The 20,586-nt window shown below is 39.8% G+C and overlaps 1 protein-coding gene across 5 annotated transcripts in view; it reads left to right on the top strand.

Annotated features, from left to right (window-relative positions):
• The first annotated feature begins 300 nt into the window (after positions 1-300).
• Positions 301-20,586, top strand: part of CYP4F22 (cytochrome P450 family 4 subfamily F member 22) — a 55,501-nt gene continuing 35,215 nt past the window's right edge. For 2 of the 5 annotated variants that reach the window (XM_074204308.1, XM_074204311.1), the window contains exons 1-2: positions 1,237-1,442; positions 6,355-6,502. The gene's annotated coding sequence lies outside the window, so the exon portion shown is untranslated. Of the gene's footprint in view, positions 351-1,236; positions 1,443-6,354; positions 6,503-20,586 lie in introns of those variants that run through there. The other 3 variants (XM_074204309.1, XM_074204312.1, XM_074204310.1) reach the window with 2 other exon arrangements.

Below are 20,586 nucleotides of genomic sequence, written 5' to 3' on the forward strand. Positions count from 1 at the left end.
TGTTGTCCCACAGTTAGGAAGATCTGATACCAGTCTCTCTACCTTTACATATGGAGATGGGGGAACAAATGTTGAAGTGTGCAGCTCTGTAACACTGTTCAGTTAGTGAGGTTAAAGACTACAGTCTGGAAGCCTAGTTTCCCAGTAGGGAGGCTGTGATGTTGGAAAGTCACCAGGGGGCAGGAGTGTCCCAGAGCCTTTCAATGGAGAAGATGCCCTGGGGACACTGGACTCATTGAGCTGCGCAGGTCCAGAATTACATCTGGAGGAGAGGGTGGGAAAGCTGGGGTGTGAGTTTCTATAAGGTTGTGGAAGTACAGGACAGGACTGGGTATTGGAGATCAGCCAAGGTAGGCTTCTACCTTCCTCCACCCTCTCCTAGGGGCCCAGTAAGATGGGGATGAAGGTAGGAATACAGATGGGAATGGGGTTGGGTATGGGTGAAGGATTTCTAGTTGATAATCTGAACATATTAAAAAGGGTTTTAACTTCTACTCTCTGGTGGAGGAGGAACCTAGCCCCTGTAACCCTTCTTCCTGGCAGCAGTGTGAAGGTAGCCACAGGTTAACTCACAGAGTTGTTATAGGGACAGAGAAACACTGTCTCTTTAGAGAAGGGAGTCAATGAGTGAGGGTGAGAGAAAATTGCATGTTAGGGCGGATACAGTGAAAATAGTGGTTGGTGGAGTATGGTAAGAAGATTGGGGATGGTAACTTAGGGTGTGAGGCTGAGATCCCTGAGATCAGAGGGCTGGTGTTCATGTGATGAGGGGTGGGGCATGCTGCACAATGGGGAGGGGTCAGGGCTGAGTTGGGAGAAGCATAGATATAATAATAATAATAATAATAGTAATAGGCCTCATTATATAGTACTTAACAATTTACAAAGCACTTTCCTCACAACCCTTAGAGGTAAATACCACAGATATTTTTATATCTCCATTTATAGAAAATGTCTGCGCTGGAATTTGAATGAAAGTCTTCCAAAACTTTAAATCCGGGATACTTCCCACACTCTCAATATACCTCTCCTGCTATCAGAAAGGAGTTCATTTTGAGGCACACAAATGTGACGCAGAAAATGTTTTTTTTCTTTGTGGGAAGTAAGGCCAAGTTGAGACGGTGCCCATTTTTAATGCTGGCCAAGGAAGCTGGGGTGGGAGTTGATCCCATTGAGTAGGGTTGTAGGTGTGTTCTTCAGGGGAAGGTGTGCCCTTGGTGAGCAGAGTTGGGGGTGGCTGCGTAGGTTGGTGACACAGCATGGTGAGTGGAAGGGGTTATAGCCTGGGGTTTGTAGCCCCAACGCTCAGTGTCTAAGTGACTGCTGGGTGGAGCAGACAGCTTTCTAGAACACCTTCTGACATCTTGAAAAATCCATTGTGTCAGTTCTCCTGGGGCAGAAGGAGTGCAAGCAGGAGTTTGGTGTGTTGCTGAAGAAAGGGGGTGAGTAAGGGGCACTCTCAGAAACTAGTAGGCAGGATTGGTGGGAAGAGATGAAGAATAAGACTGAAGAAGAAGGTGGCTGTGTATATGGAGGGAAAGGTTCAAGGTTCCCCTTCAAATGGCTTATGCCATCCTCCAGCACACAGACACACAGATAAACACAGACAGACAAAGACATAGACATAGACACACACACACAAACATACACTCTTCTACCTCTTAGCTCTCTTTCTCTTATTGACCTAACTTAAGAATGACCAGTATCCATCCAACCTCTCACCTCCAGTCCATTTGAGATTAACCCTCAGAGGGATGCTTCTGTAAAATCCTTTAGTGATGGGAGGAAGAGAGAGTGAGAGGACAAAGAAAGAGAAATAAAGAACTTTCCCTGTCTTGCTATGACATGTAATCTGAGAGATCTCAATGAACCCAGGTATCACTTGTAATCAGAGAGATCTCACAGGACTCAAATATCCTTCCAGAATCAGCTGTATCTCTACTGCAGGCTCCCTGGGCAATGGGGGTGGCCCAGGCCAAGCTAGCTGTGGGTGTCTTATGTTTGACATGACTGTCTGGTGGCTGCTCCAGTGATGGGGTTTGAGAATTGAATGTGTGAGTGGACAGGATGCTCACTAATGGAGCAGAGGGTTGAGGGAAAGATTGCTCAGATTGAGGAGCGTACAGTCTCCTGTCCTGTGGAGAAGAGGTGACCCTCTGTGACATTCATGTCACTGGGGCTTGGGTTAGTCAGTTGATCAGTTTCAGAGAGTGAGATTTTTCCAAGTCTCTTGGGGTTCAGCCCATACATTAACTATTAAAGCCTGGCTTTAATAGCCACAAGTTAATCCAGATAGGTCAAAGTACAACTTGGTGTCCCATTCACCATGGTGTCTTCTAGAGAAGCTTGCCAATTAGGGCCTATCCATTTCCTGGATGATAATAATAACTCATACTTGTATAGGACATTAAGGTTATGATGTACTTTCCTTAGAACAATCTTGTGAGGTGAGTAATATGAGTATTGTTCTATATTACATAGAAGGAATGTGAGGGTCAGAGGGCTGCATAGCTGGTATTGTGACTGATTCAAGTCCTCCAGACTTGAAACCAGACTGAGAGATAGAGTGTTCTAGTGGTTAGATGCTGGACTTGGGAGTCACAAAGGCCTGGTTTCAAATCCTACCTCAAATACTTAGCTGTGTAATGCGGGTGAGCTTACTTCCCTGCTCAGTTTCCTCCTCTGTAAAATAAAGATATTAGACTTGATTGCCTCTAAGTTATTTTATATCTATATTCCTATGCCTCCTGATTTTACAGTTAGCATTCTTTTCATTATATGATACTGCTTCTTGGTAGATTCTGTAGCCTAGTACCCATCAGAGTGGACAGCCCCCTGGAAGGTCTGAGATTATTCTCCACTTGTTTGTATGCACCTCATTTTGGTGACTGTTGGAGAAAAGTCTTTGGGTTAAAGGGGAGGTAGCATGAAGAGTTGTTAGTGTTGGTTGCCTACAGAGAGAGATGCATATCAGAGAGCATTTGGACCATGGGATTGATCCAGCTTGGGACAGAGGAGAATTGTGTAAGGTCTGGTTGGTGATTCCAATCATTCCACTTCTGCTTCCCTTGCTATTTGAGAGAACAAGAGTTCAGGTCAGAGAGGTTGGTTGTAGCTGGTACCTTTCCTTAGTCTTTCTGTTATAATTTAATAATTTATTAGGTGTCTGTTGTGTGTTAGGTACTAGGAAGATACAAGGTTTAGGTAAGACATGAACTTGTTCCTGCCTTCAAGGAGCTCATACTATCCAGTAGAAAAGAGATCCTAGAACTCATCTAGCCCAACTCCTCATTTCATTGATGAGATAATAAGGTCCAGAGAAGTTTAATGACTTATCCAGAGGTCAGATAGTAGTTTTTGAAGCAGAATTTTGAACCAGGTCCTCTGACTCCAAGACTAGTATTTTTTTTCCCCCACTGTACCACAAAATAGATTAAGTCTTGGAGAAAGACCTTATCAACCTTAAAAGATCCGTGAAGGGTTCCAAGAGATGGCAACAACATTTAAGTTGGACTTTAAATGATGGCAAGGAATTCAGCAGATCAAGAGAGAGAAGGGGAGCTTGCAGGCATAGGGGGCACATTAAAGGACAACTGGAATGCTATTTAGAAGAAGCACAGGGAAGTGAGAGTGCAATTTCAGGGGGGAGAGGATAAATTAGTTTGTTTTCAGGGCAGAATACATAGGAGAAAATCTTTTCATTTGTCTAACTCAGTCAGTGTGTACAAAGTTTCCTATGTGCTCAGCCTGGTGCAAGTTGTACATTCTAAGGTGCCTTTTTAGCTTTGACATCATATGTTCTAAGGACCTTGCATCTCTGATATGCTATTTTCTAAGGACTTAGTTCAATGTTGTATGATTCATACTACTTTTAACTTTCCATAATCTTAAAGGTGGAGCTCATTGGGGACATAGCAAAAAAAGTCTGATTACTCAAGGTATCATATGATGTGTCCATTGCCATGATATCACAGAAGATCAGATCCCCATATATAGAATGCTTTCCCTCTTCACCTCTGTCTCATTTTAGAATTCCTGGTTTTCTTACAGACTCCCCCCCCCCCCCCCTTCCTGATTCTCCATTAGTTCTTTCTCCAAAAATTACATTGTATTAACTTTGTATATACTTTGTACTTGCTTTTCTGTATTGTTTCTCTTCTATAAAATGCAAGCTTCTTGAGGGCAAAGAGTGTCTCATTTTTTTATCTTTTTATCCCAAGTACCCAGTAATGCCTTTTGCATAATAGGTACTTAATGTTGATGAATCTGGTTGGAAGTTGGACAGATGCCCTTAGAGGTTCTTTTCTACTGCTTGTGTATTCCTAGATTGAATACCTCTCTTGGGTCACACTTAGCCTTGGGACATGGATCTTGTCTTGGTATTTACAGTCTTCTTGGAAGGAGAGGGACTCAGTAGCTATATGTAGGAGAAAGAGAGACATATTTGGAGTCAAAATACTCTTAATACTCAACTCTGCCACTTGCAGCTGGTAATATCTTGACTATGGTACTTCCCTTCTTGGAATATCTTATTTATCATCTGTAAAATGGGGCTGAGAGTACTTGTATTACCTAACTCAGAAGATTTCTTTAAGACCCAAGTGAAATAATGAATGCAAAGCACTTTATAAACTTTAAAAACAAACTATTACTATTCTTGTTATCCAAAATTTAGCCAGCAAAACAAGGCTGATTGTTAGCAGGGTTCAGGGAAAGAAGAGGTAATGGTAGATTTGGGTTGCCATTTATTCATTTTCTCATTATATAATTATATAATAAAATCATGGAAACCTGATTTCAAATCCAGTCCAAGCCATCTATTAGCTGTGGTGACCCTGGGCAAGCTACTTTATCAGCCTTTGAGGTTAATAATGGTGTCTATTTCCTGAGGTTATTTGAGGATCAAATGAGATAATATTTATAAAGTAAAAAATGTCACATAAATCCCAGCTATTGTTGTTAATTATTATTAATCCCCAGCATTTCAGTATACAAAAAGAACAAAAAGATAATTATACATGAAACAAAATTTCTGTCCCAAGTGGGTAAATACCTTATCAAATTTAAATTAAACAAGTTTGTTAAATTATTTATAGGCAAATAGCTCTGTGACAAAATTAGGTAGACTCTTTTCCTTACTGTTTGACAGAGGGTGACACTAATACATATAATTAGGGTATTATTGGAATTTTCTTTTTAAAAAAATTTTTTTTTTTATGTTTTTGCAAGGCAAACGGGGTTAAGTGGCTTGCCCAAGGCCACACAGCTAGGTAATTATTAAGTGTCTGAGACCGGATTTGAACCCAGGTACTCCTGACTCCAGGGCCGGTGCTTTATCCACTGCACCACCTAGCCACCCCTTATTGGAATTTTCTAGGGGAGTTAGTGTGCTGGATGGAGAAATTTCAGATTGTGGAGAAGATGTAGGTGAAAATATTTTTTAAGTTTCAGAGCAAAATAAATGAAGGTTCCATGAGAACATAAGCTCCTTGAAGACTGGTAGTAGTGACTTTTCATCTTGTATCCCTGGTGCATTGCACTTAGTAGGTGCTTAATATATATATATATATATATATATATATAATATTGGACTGAAAGGCTGATGAGAATAAATGCCATGAAAATAAGTATGAGGACCAGAGCAGTCGGACTGAGTAGAGAGACTCTATTATAAGGTTTCTACAAGACCCCTACTATAAGGGTCCTTAAATGCAGCAAAGGTCATATGATCTTAGATCTGGAGTTGGAAAGAATTTCAGACATCATCTAGTCTCCTCCCCTCCACCAGATGAAACCAAGACCCAAAGTGTGTATAGAGGGAGGTGCAGATTGACTTACTTGCCCAAGGAGACTGAAGTGGAAGAACTGTCATTCAAATCCAGTCCCTCTATAAATTTTTCACCCCCTCACTGTCTCCTGTGAAATAAAAACTATGCATCTCTATGCCAGAGGACACAGGAACACCTGAAATTCCTACTCCTTCACCTGTCTGCATGGCCCCAAATACCTTGTACAACTGGTGTTCTTACAAGCTAGGGACCTGACTTGCCAGACCAGATGGATACCTGTGGGTGTTACCCTGCATCCCTACAGAGGCTGCAAAGTTTCATCATATACCGGTTTGCAGAATGGGCTGATAACATCTGACTGGCTAGGCCTGGGGAAGAAAGGGTGCTACTGGCCAGGGGCCACATGACCACGCCCAGCTTTCCCTGAGGACCTAGCTGTGCCAGGCCCATTCCTGGGCTGGGCCAAATGGCTCCGAATTTGGCAACAATTGGCTGCAGTGGAGATGTTGGTTTGGAGGTGTGGTGGTGATGGTTTGGTCCTTCTATAACCAGTTAATCTTGCCAGGTACCTGACTGATGGCGTGAACTGAGTAAGGGTCCTATCATCTTAAGTTTCGGGAGAACTAGACTTGAATTCCAAAGGAGTGAAATTCTCATCTTAGATCCTGCTTGTCTATCTACAACACCTGGAGAACCTGACTCCTGTATTTCTAGTAAGCTCTCTATGTTGTTAAGGTTAATTGTTTTTTAAAATTAATTTTTATTAAAGATATTTGAGTTTTACAACCCCCCCATCTTACTCCCCCCCCCCCCCCCGGAAAGCAATCTGTCAGTCTTTACTTTGTTTCTATGTTGTACCTTGGTCCAAATTGGGTGTGATGAGAGAGAAATCATATCCTTAAAGAAGCGAAGTCTAAGAGGTAACAAGATCAGACAAAAAGATATCTGTTTTTTTCTAAATTAAAGGGAATAGTAAGGTTAATTGTGAAGAAGGAGATAAAACAAAGGGGAACTGAAAAGGCAGACTTGATTGGGAGGGGAGAAGACAGAAGGAAAGGTGACTGGTGAGGAAGTAGAAAAATGGCATCTTAATTTCAATATAATTGGTTTCCTTTGTAAGCCTCTGTATTTTACTTTATGTATATAAAATCCTTACTTTGGAAGGGGTCCATAGGTTTTATCAGATTACCCAAGGGACCCTTGATTACTAAAATGATGAAGAATCCTTGGTCTTTTAAGAGCACAGGTCTCTAAGACCACAAGTCTCTAAGCTATATCTCTCAAGAGATGAGATGAGATGAAAGCATTTTGACCTTCTTTTCCAACATGCCATTGTTCACAATTATTTAGGCACTGTTAGAGGGAGGAAGCAAGGTGTTAAAAGGAGGGAGTTTGTAGCTATGTGATTTTAAGTTCCTGTAGACCAGAGCTAGGTGATGTGGGGCAAGGGAGGCAGTGTACACCTCTGGGCCTGGGTTTTTATCTTAGCTCTGCTACTTACTAGCTATGTAAGATGGGAGGGTAAATCACTTTCCCTCTTACAGTAAAATGAACATAATAATTCACATGGATCGGATGTAAAGAATTTCCTTATTAATGTTGTTATGAGGAAAACATTTTGCAAATTAAGAAGGGTAGCATATATAAAAATTATTTTCTATCATGGATCAGTGAGGGGAAGGAAGAAGAAAGGAATAAATATTTGGAGAATGCCTACTATGTTCCAGGCCCTAGGGTCAATCTATCTGGCACCTTAATAACAATTAATTGAATTGAAAACTTATACAGTCCAGTTTCTCCTGGTTGCAGAAATAGAAACCAGGTTTCTACATTCCCTTAATAGAGAAGGTTGACTTGATGGTTAACTGGGGTTGGTTCAGAGTGAGAATGAGGGCCAGCTGGGACCAACTTCAATCTAAGGATCCCTACCTAGAGAATTATGGAAATTTGGGAGGGGGCAGCCCTGACACTGGAGGTTCCAAAACTATATTTTGGGGGCCACTGCCTGGATTCCTAGCAAGAAAATGCTCATTTTAAGTTCATTTCCACTTCTTGGAAGGAGCCTGTGTTGTATTTCTGGGGCCTTGGAAGCAGAGAATGATTTCTCTACTAGAGGCTGAGGCAAACAAACCAAACTTGTTTTTCCAGAAGTTTGCATGGATATAACCTGCTTAGCTGCACCATGGACTACAAAGGGAATAAGCAACCTGGTTGGTCATGTAGGAGGCCCTTGTCAAGGATATGTTTGTAGAAGGCAAACCATAAGGCTTTGATCTTCTCATTTGCTTGTTCTATTAGTGAGACATAAATGGACTGATTGCTTTTTACTGGATTTAGAGACTATTTCCTTATGAGTTTCCTAAAAGGACTAACTCTCAGAATCATAGAAGTGGCCAGTTAAAAATATCTTCAGAGGGTTATGTAGAGCAATCTGTGTATGAATAGTTATCACTTCTTCAAAGTCCTCAGTATTCGTGGACCTGATATAACTATTAGTTAGACTGTTAGTTTCTTGTGCAGGGACAGTGTCATATTTCATTCCTATGTTTCCATTGGTTAGTATAGTTGTTTGGACATCATTGATGTTAAATTGAACAAAATGCTCATTAAGCATCTACTATGTGCAATACATCAGGGGTCTCCATTGCTAGTCTCTGTGCTAAACCCTGGGGATGTAGAGTGGAAGTTGGACACAATCCCAGTCCTCAGAGAGCTTATAAGGGAGATAACAATAGTAGTGGGAAAACTGAGTTTGTAACTGGGTTGCAGCAATCAGGGCTTTGCTCAAGTATAAAAATTTAGAAGGTGCTGACAGTACTTGAAATTTCTTAAATTGTTAAATGCTTTAAAATTAAGCATTTTAAAGGGATTTTAAAGCATTTTTTCATGCTATTTTCATTTTAGCATGATAATTATTTAAAATAGGAAGCTACCAGATTGGGGGATGTTAGCCATTCTGCAAATAAACTCTCTAACTGGGTTCTACTTCTTTCTCCTTCAGAACAACCTGGCTGGTGACAGTATCAGTGTTCTGAGGTCTCCACCAAAATGATATTCTGGGGTCTTTATTTTCCTCACCTCTAAAAGGAAGTGTCTTGGGGGTCTCTTTCCTTCAGAGGGTCTTTTGTTTTCTCACAGATATCTCCACATACTTATCTGAAATTCTTAAAAACTGACTTGGGGGTACCTTTTATACTGCTTATATTGGACACCTTTGGTCATGCTTACCCCAAAATACAGAAATAATTTGGTAGGACTTTGGTGGGGGAGAGATGTTAGATGGTATAGTAGGAAATTACCAGTAGATAATGTAGATCTTTCTGAGTTCAAATCTGGACTCAGACACTTTCTCACTATGGACCCTGGGCAAGTCATGTATCCCCATTTGCCTAGGTTCTTTCTTAGTAAAATGAGCTGGAAAAGGAAATGACAGGGGCAGCTAGGTGGTGCAGTGGATAGAGCCCAGGCCCTGGAGTCAGGAGTACCTGAGTTCAAATCCAGCCTCAGGCACTTAATAATTACCTAGCTGTGTGGCCTTGGGCAAGCCACTTAACCCCATTGCCTTGGAAAAAATAATAATAAAAAAAATGACAAACAGTTCCAATAACTTTTCCAAGAATATCCCAAATAGATTGACAAAGAGTCAATGACTTAACCAACTCAACCACAATAATAACTGATGGGGAGAGAGTGGGTATAATATGGGAACCATTTTTCTTTTATTTATTTATTTATCTATTTATTTATTTAATCATTTATTCATTCATTCATTTATTCATTTATTCATTCATCCATTTATTCATTTATTTATTTATTCATTCATTCATTCATTCATTCATTTATTTATTTATTTATTGGGAACCATTTTTCAATGGAAATATTTGACCCATGTATTATAAATAGCCACGTCTACTAATTTAGGATATTTTTGTGTCCTTATGGAAAAGCTCAGGTCTATTCAGAGCACCAAAAGGATATTAAACCAGGGCCAAAGATTGAACTCTTAGATGTTCACTTGTGAGGGAAGTCAGTGAAATTAAAGGGAAGGAACTTTCAAGTTTCTCTCTGGTTGTCTATTTTCTGACAGCAAAAAAAAAATCTCAAGTTTAGATAGTAATAATATGAGATCTTATCATCTCCTAATAAGGGTTGAAATCTGAGCTGATGAAACTCCATGGGGCACTCTCATCAGCTCTCTGGACTGGGGGCACTCAAAAATTAATGTGATTGAATATTAAGTCTGGTATAGTGAAAAGAGCATTGGACTGCAGCTAGGAGATCTAGCTCTGGATCGCCTAGATATAAATGTCAGAGTTGAAGGCCCTTTCTCTCCCTTGCATCTTTTTGCCTCTCAAAGTAGCTAAGGAAAAAGTCATGGAGGTCTCAACTGCTTGGCTAAGCATTAGGTCCCTGTATTGGGTAGAATTGGAAATTCTATCCTGTAGCCTAGAACTCTGGGGCTTTCTAGAGCTACTGAACTGGTTCCTTGTTCTTAGTCTCAACATATTTTCCCTCCAAAGCTTCACCTTCTAGAACAACTTTTTATCTGAATCTGGTTTCCCAACTTGTCTTTGGGTAGACTTTGGTCTTCGTCTACTCTTCATTTACTCATCAAATCAAAACTATATTAAGTGCCTTCTGTCAAAGGTATTACTGAGCATTGGGAGAAATACCATTAAAGAGTTTACAGGTTGGGAGGGGGGAATTATACAAATACAGATAACTTTAATATGCGATATTGTATGATTTGTTCACTAGAAAGGTTTAAAAAGTGCTATGTAAGACCTGAGCTGGAATGTCTATATTGATTGAGTTTAGGGAAGGGGGAGATAAGGGAAGGAAGAGATGTTGTTTGAATGGGATTTTAAGGGATAAGTAGGAATTCAAAAGGCAAAGAGTGGAAAGGAGAGCATTCTAGGCATAGGCAATAATGTAGCCAAAAATGGAATCTGGAGAAAGTTGTATATAAGACAAGGTACTTGACTCTGTTCCCCTAGAGTCCCATGTGCATATGCCAGATAAGTGGCAATGGATAGAGTGCTGACCAAGAATCAGGAATACTTATCTGAGTTCAAATCTGGCTTCAAACACTTATTAGCTATGTGACTCTGGGTAAATCATCTAATTTTGACTCAATAGTCTTAACTGTAAAACAAGTTGGAGAAGGTATTGGCAAGCCATTCCAGTATCTTTGCCAAGGAAATCACAAATGGAGTCACAAAGAGTCAGATATGGCTGAACAACAAATCTTGCCTTCTACACAAAGAGGCTTATGACACTGGGCAAATCACTTCAGCTCTCAGTGCTTGAAGAATCTCTCGAAGACTATAAATTGTATTAAAGGTATGGACCTATGTTGCTAGAATTTCTCCATCTGGAAGGAGTTCCCTTCACCAATGAAATTAGAGGTCTAGTACCTCTCCCTAATGACTCTTATTAACACAATGTTTTATTGTTGTCAGAGAATGCTTTCTTCCTAACAACTTATGAAATCAGTGTGAGTATTGTGATCTTCATTTAATAACTGAAGGAATTGAGCTTGAGAGTTTCCTCATTATATTTCATATTGTTTGACTTTGGGCAAATCACCTAACCTTTTAAGAACCCTGGTAGCACTATAAGACTATAGTTTAGGAGGCTCCCCATCCTTAGCTCCTGAAATTGATGAAATCTTAGATCTGGATGAAAAAAGTTAAAAACAACAACGACAAAAGAAGATTTGACCCAATGTTCTAGCCTATCAAGATCTTTTTGATCCTGATTGATCATAGCTTTTCATCCAGCAAGTTGTCATTTGTAGATTTGATAAGCATTCCCTATTAGGTGAAAACCTTGTAAGTCATAGATTTTTAAAGTTTGAAGGTGCTAAAGAATCCATTGGGCCCAATACTTTCATTTTATAGTTGAGGAAAGTGAAATCTAGAGAGCTTGAGTCACTTGCCCAGGGTCACACAGCTAGTAAGTGTTTTGGCTTTCAACTCAAGTCATCCTAACTCCAAGTTCAGAATTCCATCCATTGTACCATGCAGTTGTCCTTGTCTTCTATTAAAAGCTTCTTGTAGATCATACATCATGGTACAACATTAACCTGGGGTTCTTAGGATAATAGACTTAGAGCTCAAAGAAAACTCAGAGATCATCCAGTGCAGGGATTCTTAATCTTTTTTGTGTCATGCTCCCTTTTAGCAGTCTGGTGAAACCTATGGATCCTTTCTTAAGATAATATTTTAAAAATTCTAACATAAAAGATCTAATGTAATAGGGATTATGAAGGAAACCAAAGGTCAGTGAATGTAAAGATTTTTTTTCCTTATCTAAGTTCACAGAGCCTTTGAAATCTATCCACATATTCTTTGGGGCCCAAAGTTAAAAACCTCAATTGTGTCCACTTGCATCATTTTATGGATGAGAGAACTGAGACCCACAGAAGGTAATTGATATGCTCCAAGTCTCACAACTTACAAGTGATAGAAGCTATACCAGTGGGACACAAGCTATGTTATGACCCAGCAAACAGAGAAGGCTTCAAGTACAGGCCTGGAGTTGGACTTGCATATCCATTGTCCTAGGATTTTGACCTTGTGTTTTTCATTTTTGTCTCTTAAATTCTAGCATAGTGCATTTCTTCATAATGTAGTGATTGCTTCATAAATGTTGGGAAAATGAATTTGCCTAGTCAAGAGTTGTGAAATTTATAATCAGAATTTTGATTTTGAAGTGACACATTTTTGGGCCTGTGGCAACTCATGGAATGTGGAAGGAACACCTTGATGTATGGACTCATGGGTCTTGAAAAGCAGTGAAATGTTGACTCATGGTACTATCTGCTAGCAGTATTCTGACCTGTCTGGGTGAGGCAAAAATGGAATCATAGAATATTAGCCTTGGGAGAAATCTTAAATATTCACTTACCTAAGAAACTGTTCTTTGCAGAGAGAAGGAATGAAGCTCAGAATGGGAAAATGATTTACCTAAGGTTGCACAGCAAGTTAATGACAGAACTAGATTTAGAACTGGGGTCTCCTGACCTAGATTAGTGCTTATTTTATGAGCTGTACCTTTTTTTTAATGGAGAAATTGATGCATGAACCCTCACACAAGTCTTCTATCCCACAAAAGAAGGAAGGTTCTTTCCTTCTCCCACTTACTTACTGGTACTGCAATTTTTTTTCAAATAGTATTTTATTTTTCCCAATGTAAAGACAATTTTTTACATTCATTTAAAAGCTTTTATTTCAATTTTTCTTCCTCACTTCAAGATGGTGAGCAATTTGATACAGGTTATATAAGCATAATCATTTCAACATATTTTCATATTAGTCATTTTGTGGAAAAAAAACAGAAAAAAGGAAAAAATATTGAAAAAATAAAGAAAATGAAAACAGGATGCTTCAATCTGCATTCAGACTCCATCAGTTCTTTCCCTGGAGTTAGATAGCATGCATTTTCATCATGAGTCCTGTGGAATTGTCTTAGATCATTATATTGCTGAGTAGAGCCATTCATTGTTGATCATTGCACAATGTTGTCATTGCTATGTACAATGTTCTCCTAGTTCTGCTCACTTTACTCAGCTTCAATTAATGTAAATCTTTTCAGGTTTATCTGAAATCATCTGGCTTATCATTTCTTACAGCATAATAATATTCTTTTTTTAGGTTTTTTTTTCGCAAGGCAAATGGGGTCAAGTGGCTTGCCCAAGGCCACACATCTAGGTAATTATTAAGTATCTGAGCCCGGATTTGAACCCAAGTATTCGTGACTCCAGGGCTGGTGCTTTATCCACTGTGCCACCTAGCCACCCCTAGCATAATAATATTCTATTGCATTCATATGCTATAACTTGTTCAGCCATTCCCCAATTGATGGGCATCCCCTTAATTTCCATTTTTTTTGCCACCATAGAAGGATCTGCTATAGATATTTTTGTAGATACTATATAAGATTTTTTCCCTTTATTATACAGATAGTAGCAATCTTGAGGTGGTAAGTTCTATCCCTGACAATGGATTAGTAGCATTAAGACCCTTAAGTCTCAGATAAGAGAGGCAGCTAGGTGTTCCAACAGAGTATTGCATCTGGAGTCAGAAGTCCTGAGTTCAAATTCAGCCTTAGACACTAATTAGTTATCTGATGCTAGGCAAGTCAATTAACTTCTCACTACCTCAGTTTCCTCAAATGTAAAATGAGATCAGTAATAGCACTTAGCTCTTGGGTGAGACTCAAGTGACATAATATTTTAATCACTTGACATATTTCTTGGTATATAGTAAACACTAATAAATGGCTATTTACATTTCCCACCCATTACAAGGATGTGTTATTCTTTTTTTGTGTGCTTAAATGTATGCATGCACCTGTGATTGTGTATGAGTGTTTATATGGCTTCTGTTTAAGATATACATATGCCCAGAAATTAATGTGGTAGTTGTATAAGAGTTAGATAAATTCCGATGAGTGATCCCTCTCTTCTAGATTCCCTTTGTCCCAGTGAAAACAAATCTCTGTTGCTATATTCTTCCTTCTGACTTCCAGGTTTTAATCATCATTTGGGATGTCTCCCTAATCCTGTCCATGAAATTACCTTTTTTCTTTATTTAGGGCTGTCTGGAAGAAAGATTAATACAGAGCACAGAGAGACAAATGCACAGTTGTTGAGTTTTAGACCCTGACTTTGACTTGTAAGAGATTACACTGGCTTCTTTATGGTGAAGGCATCTTGAAGTCTACTCTCCTAAATTTTATTCTATGATCTGTGGTCTCTCCTAAGTCCCACAGTAGAAGATCAACTTGGAACTTGGAAGGAGAAATGACAAAAATTGTGATTGTAAGGAATGTGGAAAAAATGGAGAGAAAGAACCACAGATTCTCGGAGTTAGAAGATCTCAGAAGTCATCTTCTTAGTGTGATACTTAGGGAGGGGAAAGAATATTGGGTTCAAAGTCCAACTCTATTGCTGGACCTTGGACCACAAACTTCATATTCCTGGACCTCAGTTTCTTCAACGGTAAAATGAGAAATTGGACTAGATGGATTCTGAGATCCCTTCTGGTTCTAGTCTAGTCCATATTCTACTGAAATGTGTCCTCTACAACACAAGTGACAAGTCATTTGTCTACTTCCTACCATATCAGGCAATCTACAAACATTTTTTTAGTTGCAAAGAAAAGAGTGAAGCCCTCGAGGGGCTTACATTCTAAAGAGGAGACTCAGGGCAGTGGTGAACATGATAATTTTATTTACCTGGAAGATGGATTTGATAAGTTCAGTTTGACCTCAAAGGGCTGTTCTAGAAACAAGAGGAAACTCTTGCACAGAAGTTAATCTAGATGAATGTCAATCATGTGAAGACAGTGTTCAGACTCCCCTAAAAGAGTTCTCTTCTTCAGGCCCAGCATCTTCAGTTCCTTTGACCAGTTTTTATAGAGCACGCATTGCTTATTCTGGTTGTTCTCCGAATGTTTTCTAGCCCATCTCTGTGGTTCCTAGGATTGTCCACAAAACTATGGTTCATTATTTTATTCATTCACAATAAGTTGAACCCTGTAGCACTGTCTTACAAACTTTTTTTTAGTTCAGCTTGAATCCCATTCAAGGGTGCTCTGGAAGTATTACTCACAGTGGTATTTTCTCTCCTCTTCCTGAGAGAAAACTTCATGGTACCTATGCTTTAATAATGAAACGAAAGACCTCCAACTCCTTGCATGGATGTGGAATCTCCCTAGACATTGAAGCTAGCAGGGACAGGTGCCAAAATAGTGCTTTGTTGGAGCTCCCAGGGCCTACTTCATTAATGAATTACTGTTTAGCTCCAACCATAATATAAAAGCCAACAGTGCTGAGTTTCTTTACAGAGTCAAGACAAAGAACCCAGGTTCCCTGTATTCTTCACTGTACCGTGTCTTTCCTTGAACACAGATTGTACCCTCAGATGGGGGTGAGAGGAGTTGGGTTGATTAACTTCAATTTAGCCATGAAACCAAAGCCTCTCCTTTCATAACGAATACAGCAAGATCTTGAAGAAAGCTCCAGTAATTTAGATGTCAAGTTATTGCTGACCATACCTAAGCCTAATAAAGAGTGAACCAATTAGAGTCTTGTGTAAAATAAGACATGAGGGTTTTTTTTTTGCAAGGCAGTGGGGTTAAGTGGCTTGCCCAAGGCCACACAGCTAGGTAATTATTAAGTGTCTGAGGCTGGATTTGAACTCAGGTACTCCTGACTCCAGGGCCAGTGCTCTATCCACTGTTCCACCTAGCCACCCATGGGCTGAATTTTTTAACTTTTTCATCTGGTCCTGAGGTTTTGTCAATGTTAGAAACTAAGGATGCAGAAACGTCCTTCTAACTATTGTCTTATAGAGGAACTAAGTGGTTCAGTGACTTACCCAAGGTCAATCAAACAATAAGAAACATGATGAGGCAGTATAGCATAGTGATGAGAACACGGAAGCCCTTTCTATTTCTTGATGCATGATTTCATGATTCTGTGGGGATCAATGGTATAGTCTCAGTCAATTAATAAGCATGTTATAAACACCTGCTATGTGATAGACACTATATTAGGCACTGGGTCATATGAAACAAAGATCGAAGCAATTCCTTCTAGTGGTTCTCAACAAATCTAAAAAATTAGGCATCAATCTAGTTCAATCTTTTCATTTTGATGATGTTTGTCCTTCACTCTCAAAGAAGAAGGAACATGATGCCATGACAAGCATATGAACTGAATTTGAGTGAGGGGTGCTGCACTAAATCACCAGTCTCACTTTCTTCTCCAGAGCCATCTGGTTCCAGTGACCAGATATGAATCAGGGTTATTGGAGTTGACCCTGAATGTGAGGCAATGAGGGTTAAGTGACTTGCCTAAGGTCACATAGCCAGTGAGTATCTGAGATTGAATTTGAATTCATGTCCTCCTGACTACAAGGTCAGTGTTCATTTTACAGGTAAGGAAAATGAGGTTGAGAGGTCAAATGTGACTTTCCCAAAGTCATTTGGTTAATAAGTGGGAGAACCAGCACTTGAACCTTGGTCTCTGACCCTACTGCCAGAACCTTACCACTACACCATACTATCTGTGGTGGTCTCTTGGTTAGGTCTCACCCAAGGCATTGAAATCAGTTCTGTCCAACTCCTGGACTTGAAAAAAAGATGATAATTGTCTCCCATTAGATAAATGATTTCAAGTTTGCAAACTACCTTAGATCCATCTGGTCATCACAAAAACTTGCCCTCCTGATATTATTTTTCTGCATTTTACAGATGAGGAAATTGAATCTCAGAATAGTTATATGGATCACCAGAAGGTCACTTATCTAGTAAGAGTCAGAGATGAAATTTGAATCCAGGTGTTCCTCCAAGTTTCAATACTCCATCATAGTACAAGTTAGTGTGTGTTGGGTGCCCCACTTCCTTGTGTGTTCTAAGTACCAATTGATTAGTGATGCTATTGCTCACACAAAGTGGGGATAGGAAGATGACTCCTGAGACAGTGTGCCATCTTTTGCACTGGTTTCTCTCCTAGAAAAACTGACCATCTGTCCTTTTGGAGGGGAGCCAGCGTTGCTCCATATTCAGTATACAAAAGACCATCAATTATTGCCTAGGATGGGTCAGTGTTGCTCTATATTCAGGATCCAAATGGCAGTCTAGCATTGCTCCAAATTCAGTATACAAAGGAATAGGTGTGCCTGTCCTGTGGCCTCTCTCCATTGAATCTACTCTCTATCAATCTAGCCCATAGCTAGTGGTTATTTTTGAGGATAACAGTGAAGGTTATTCTTAACTGTTTGACTTTGTGTAATTGCCCCAATAATTGTCTTTTCCAAAACTCTAATCCCTAAGAGCCATTGCCTGGAAGTAGTTTGAAACGAGTTTGATATGATGATAGCATCACAGATTTAGATTTGGCAGCAACCTCAGAGGCCATCTAAGCCAATCTTTTTATTTCACAAGAGAGGAAACATTGTCCCAGAGAAATTATGGGACTTGCCCAATGTTATACAGATAACGAATGTCAGAGGTGGAATTTGAACTCTGGTCCTTTGATGACTGGGTTTCCATTGAAGCTCATGGGATCACAAATTTTTGAGTAGGAAGAGACCTCAGAGGTAAAATATTTAAGTCATATCTTATTTTAAAGTCCAAGAAACTAAAACCTGGCAGGGCTGTGCTTTGCCCAGCATGTTTGAACTCACTGTTCTCTGTGGCTTCTTAAGCATGCAGAATCCTCAAACTTCAAAACTGGAAGGGATCAGAAAAACCATCTAACCTAACTTCATCTTGCATGAGACAAAACTCAGGCTCTGAGACGGGAAGGAACTTTGCCTAAGGTTGTAAATTGGTTAGTGGCTGACCTGGGGGTCCTTGTGTCCAGCCCAGGCTCTTCCCACTAAATCAACTCCATGGTCACTGCTGAGAGGGATATCAGGGCACCCCACAACTCAATCCCTGCTCTTTCTGGGTGGAAAGATGATACTGATGTATGCAATATAGAAGAGAATAAGTTGATTGTGTGTGTGTGTGTGTGTGTGTGTGTGTGTGTGTGTGTGTGTGTGTGTTTGTATTTGTGTTTACCTGGGTATGTGATCCAAGTCCTGGAAGGTGTAGTCCAAATTAATCAACATTTATTGATATATACTCCATAGAGTAGGCAAAAATAAATCCACCTTCATCCCTGCTCTCAGGAAATTTGCAATCTTGAGGATTGAGACTCTTAATTGTGAATAGCAGATGATAAGTAGCCACTTTGTCTCTGGGATAAGTAAATTGAGGGGGTATCCATGGTTTTGAGAAAGGAAGTAGGCTGGGGCAGGTAGTATCCTGAAATGGAGGAGCTGAGTTCAAACCCATCCTCCCACACTTCCTTTCTTTGTGACTCTGGGCAAGTCACTTTGCCCCAGTAGTCTTCTAGAAAGAAAGGAGGTAGGCCAGATGCTATTATCCTATTTTAACTAATTATTCTTACTAACTAGGTGCTAAGCTAAGGAGCTTCCAGGTCATTGAAGAATTGAAAGTGCAGTGAGTAGGGTGGGGTTGCTCTGCCCTAGTTACAACTCTGATAATTAGATATCTCATTGTGGGGGTGATTATCGTTATTATAGATTTAGAAATGGAATTGATCAAAGGTCATTCTAGCCCAAACCTTTTCTTTTACAGATGAGGAAACTGAGGTCCATGGAGGTCAGATGACTTGCCCTGGTCCTATAGATAGTAGGTATTGTGGGTGGCATTTGAAACCAATTCCTTTAATGCCAAGAGCTTCCCCAATGCATCACAAATGACATTGAACCTAAAGTCAGGAGAGATTGGGATTCAGTCAGTTCATAAAAGTTTGTTATGACCTACTATGTGCCAGACATAAGGGATATGAATAAAGGCAGAAGACAGTTCTTAAAGAACTCACAGTCTAATGGAGAAGATAACATGCAAACAACTGATGTTTACATTTCATTCTCGAAGACCATGACATCAGGGAGGTAATGCCATGACAAGCAAGTGAATGAGATTTGAGTGAGGGAGTTCCTTCAGAGCTACCTGAGTCTAGTGGCCAGATATGGATCAGAATGAGTGGAAATGGCCCTGGATGCCAGGCGATCAGGGTTAAGTGACCTGCCCGAGGTCACACAGCTATTGAGTATTGAGTGTTTGAGGCTGGATTCCGACATGGGAACAATTACACCCAAACAAGAAATATATAGGTAAATTGGAGATAATCAACAGAAGGATCATTAGTGCACTTAATTAGCTGCTTGATCATGAACAAGTCACTTAAATTCTCTGAGCCTCAGGTTCTTTATTTGTAAAATGGGAATAATAATTTTAATATCTACCTCCTTAAAGGTTGTTGTAAGGATCAAATAAGATAATGCATGCCAAGTGTTTGTAAAAACTAAAAGTACTATCAATATCATATTAACTTTTATTGCTTTTTATGGTCAGTGCATGATAAAGAAAAGTAAAGGCTTTGAGAATTCTACCTTTCTTTGGGAGATGAATTAGTGAAGGAGGTGGGACTGGATCCGAGCTTTGAAGGATGGACAAAACTTTTATGGGGGTAGGTATTTGGGGGATAGAGAATGGGAGTGAGAATAGGTTTAGTGGTAGGGATAGCCAGAGATGATAAATTCGTGCTTGGGATCACCACGATAGTGATATCTGCATATATCACAGGACTTTAAGCCTCTTAACTACAGGATTAGCCATGCTGGCTGCCCTCTGAAGGCCCCAGAGAAGTTTGGAACTGAAGGGGCAGGTCTGTGTTCTCTGGAGTTCAGAAAGCAGATGTAGGAGCCCGGGCCTGGCCAACTGCCTGGATGTGGCTAGGCAGCAGTCCAGAGGCTAGAGTGTCAAATTCATACTGTAGAGTAGTGGGAGCTGAAAGTGAAGAGGTAGGTTGGGGCCAGAATGTGGGAAGCCTAAAACACCAAATTAAGGAGTCTGGATCATCTCAGTGACATGAAACTCAAAAAAATATCTATTAAGTGCCCATTTTAGACAGAGCATTATAATAGTTTCCAAGGATACAAAGAATGCAGACCTTGCCCACCAAGAGCTTAAAGTCTACTAGGAGAGGTTTGAGGAGCATATAAAGTGTACCCGAATAAGTAAATACAAATATAAAGGATGCAGGAACTGGATTCTGGCACTGGAGCTGTGATTTCATTGATTTAGGTCAGCAGTCATTAGATTTTTTGGTCTTAGGATCCCTTTATACTTTTTTTTATTTTTATTTTTTAGATTTTTGCAAGGCAAATGGGATTAAGTGGCTTGCCCAAGGCCACACAGCTAGGTAA

This window comes from Macrotis lagotis, chromosome X, assembly GCF_037893015.1.
Source record: "Macrotis lagotis isolate mMagLag1 chromosome X, bilby.v1.9.chrom.fasta, whole genome shotgun sequence".
Classification (NCBI taxonomy): Eukaryota; Metazoa; Chordata; class Mammalia; order Peramelemorphia; family Peramelidae; genus Macrotis; species Macrotis lagotis.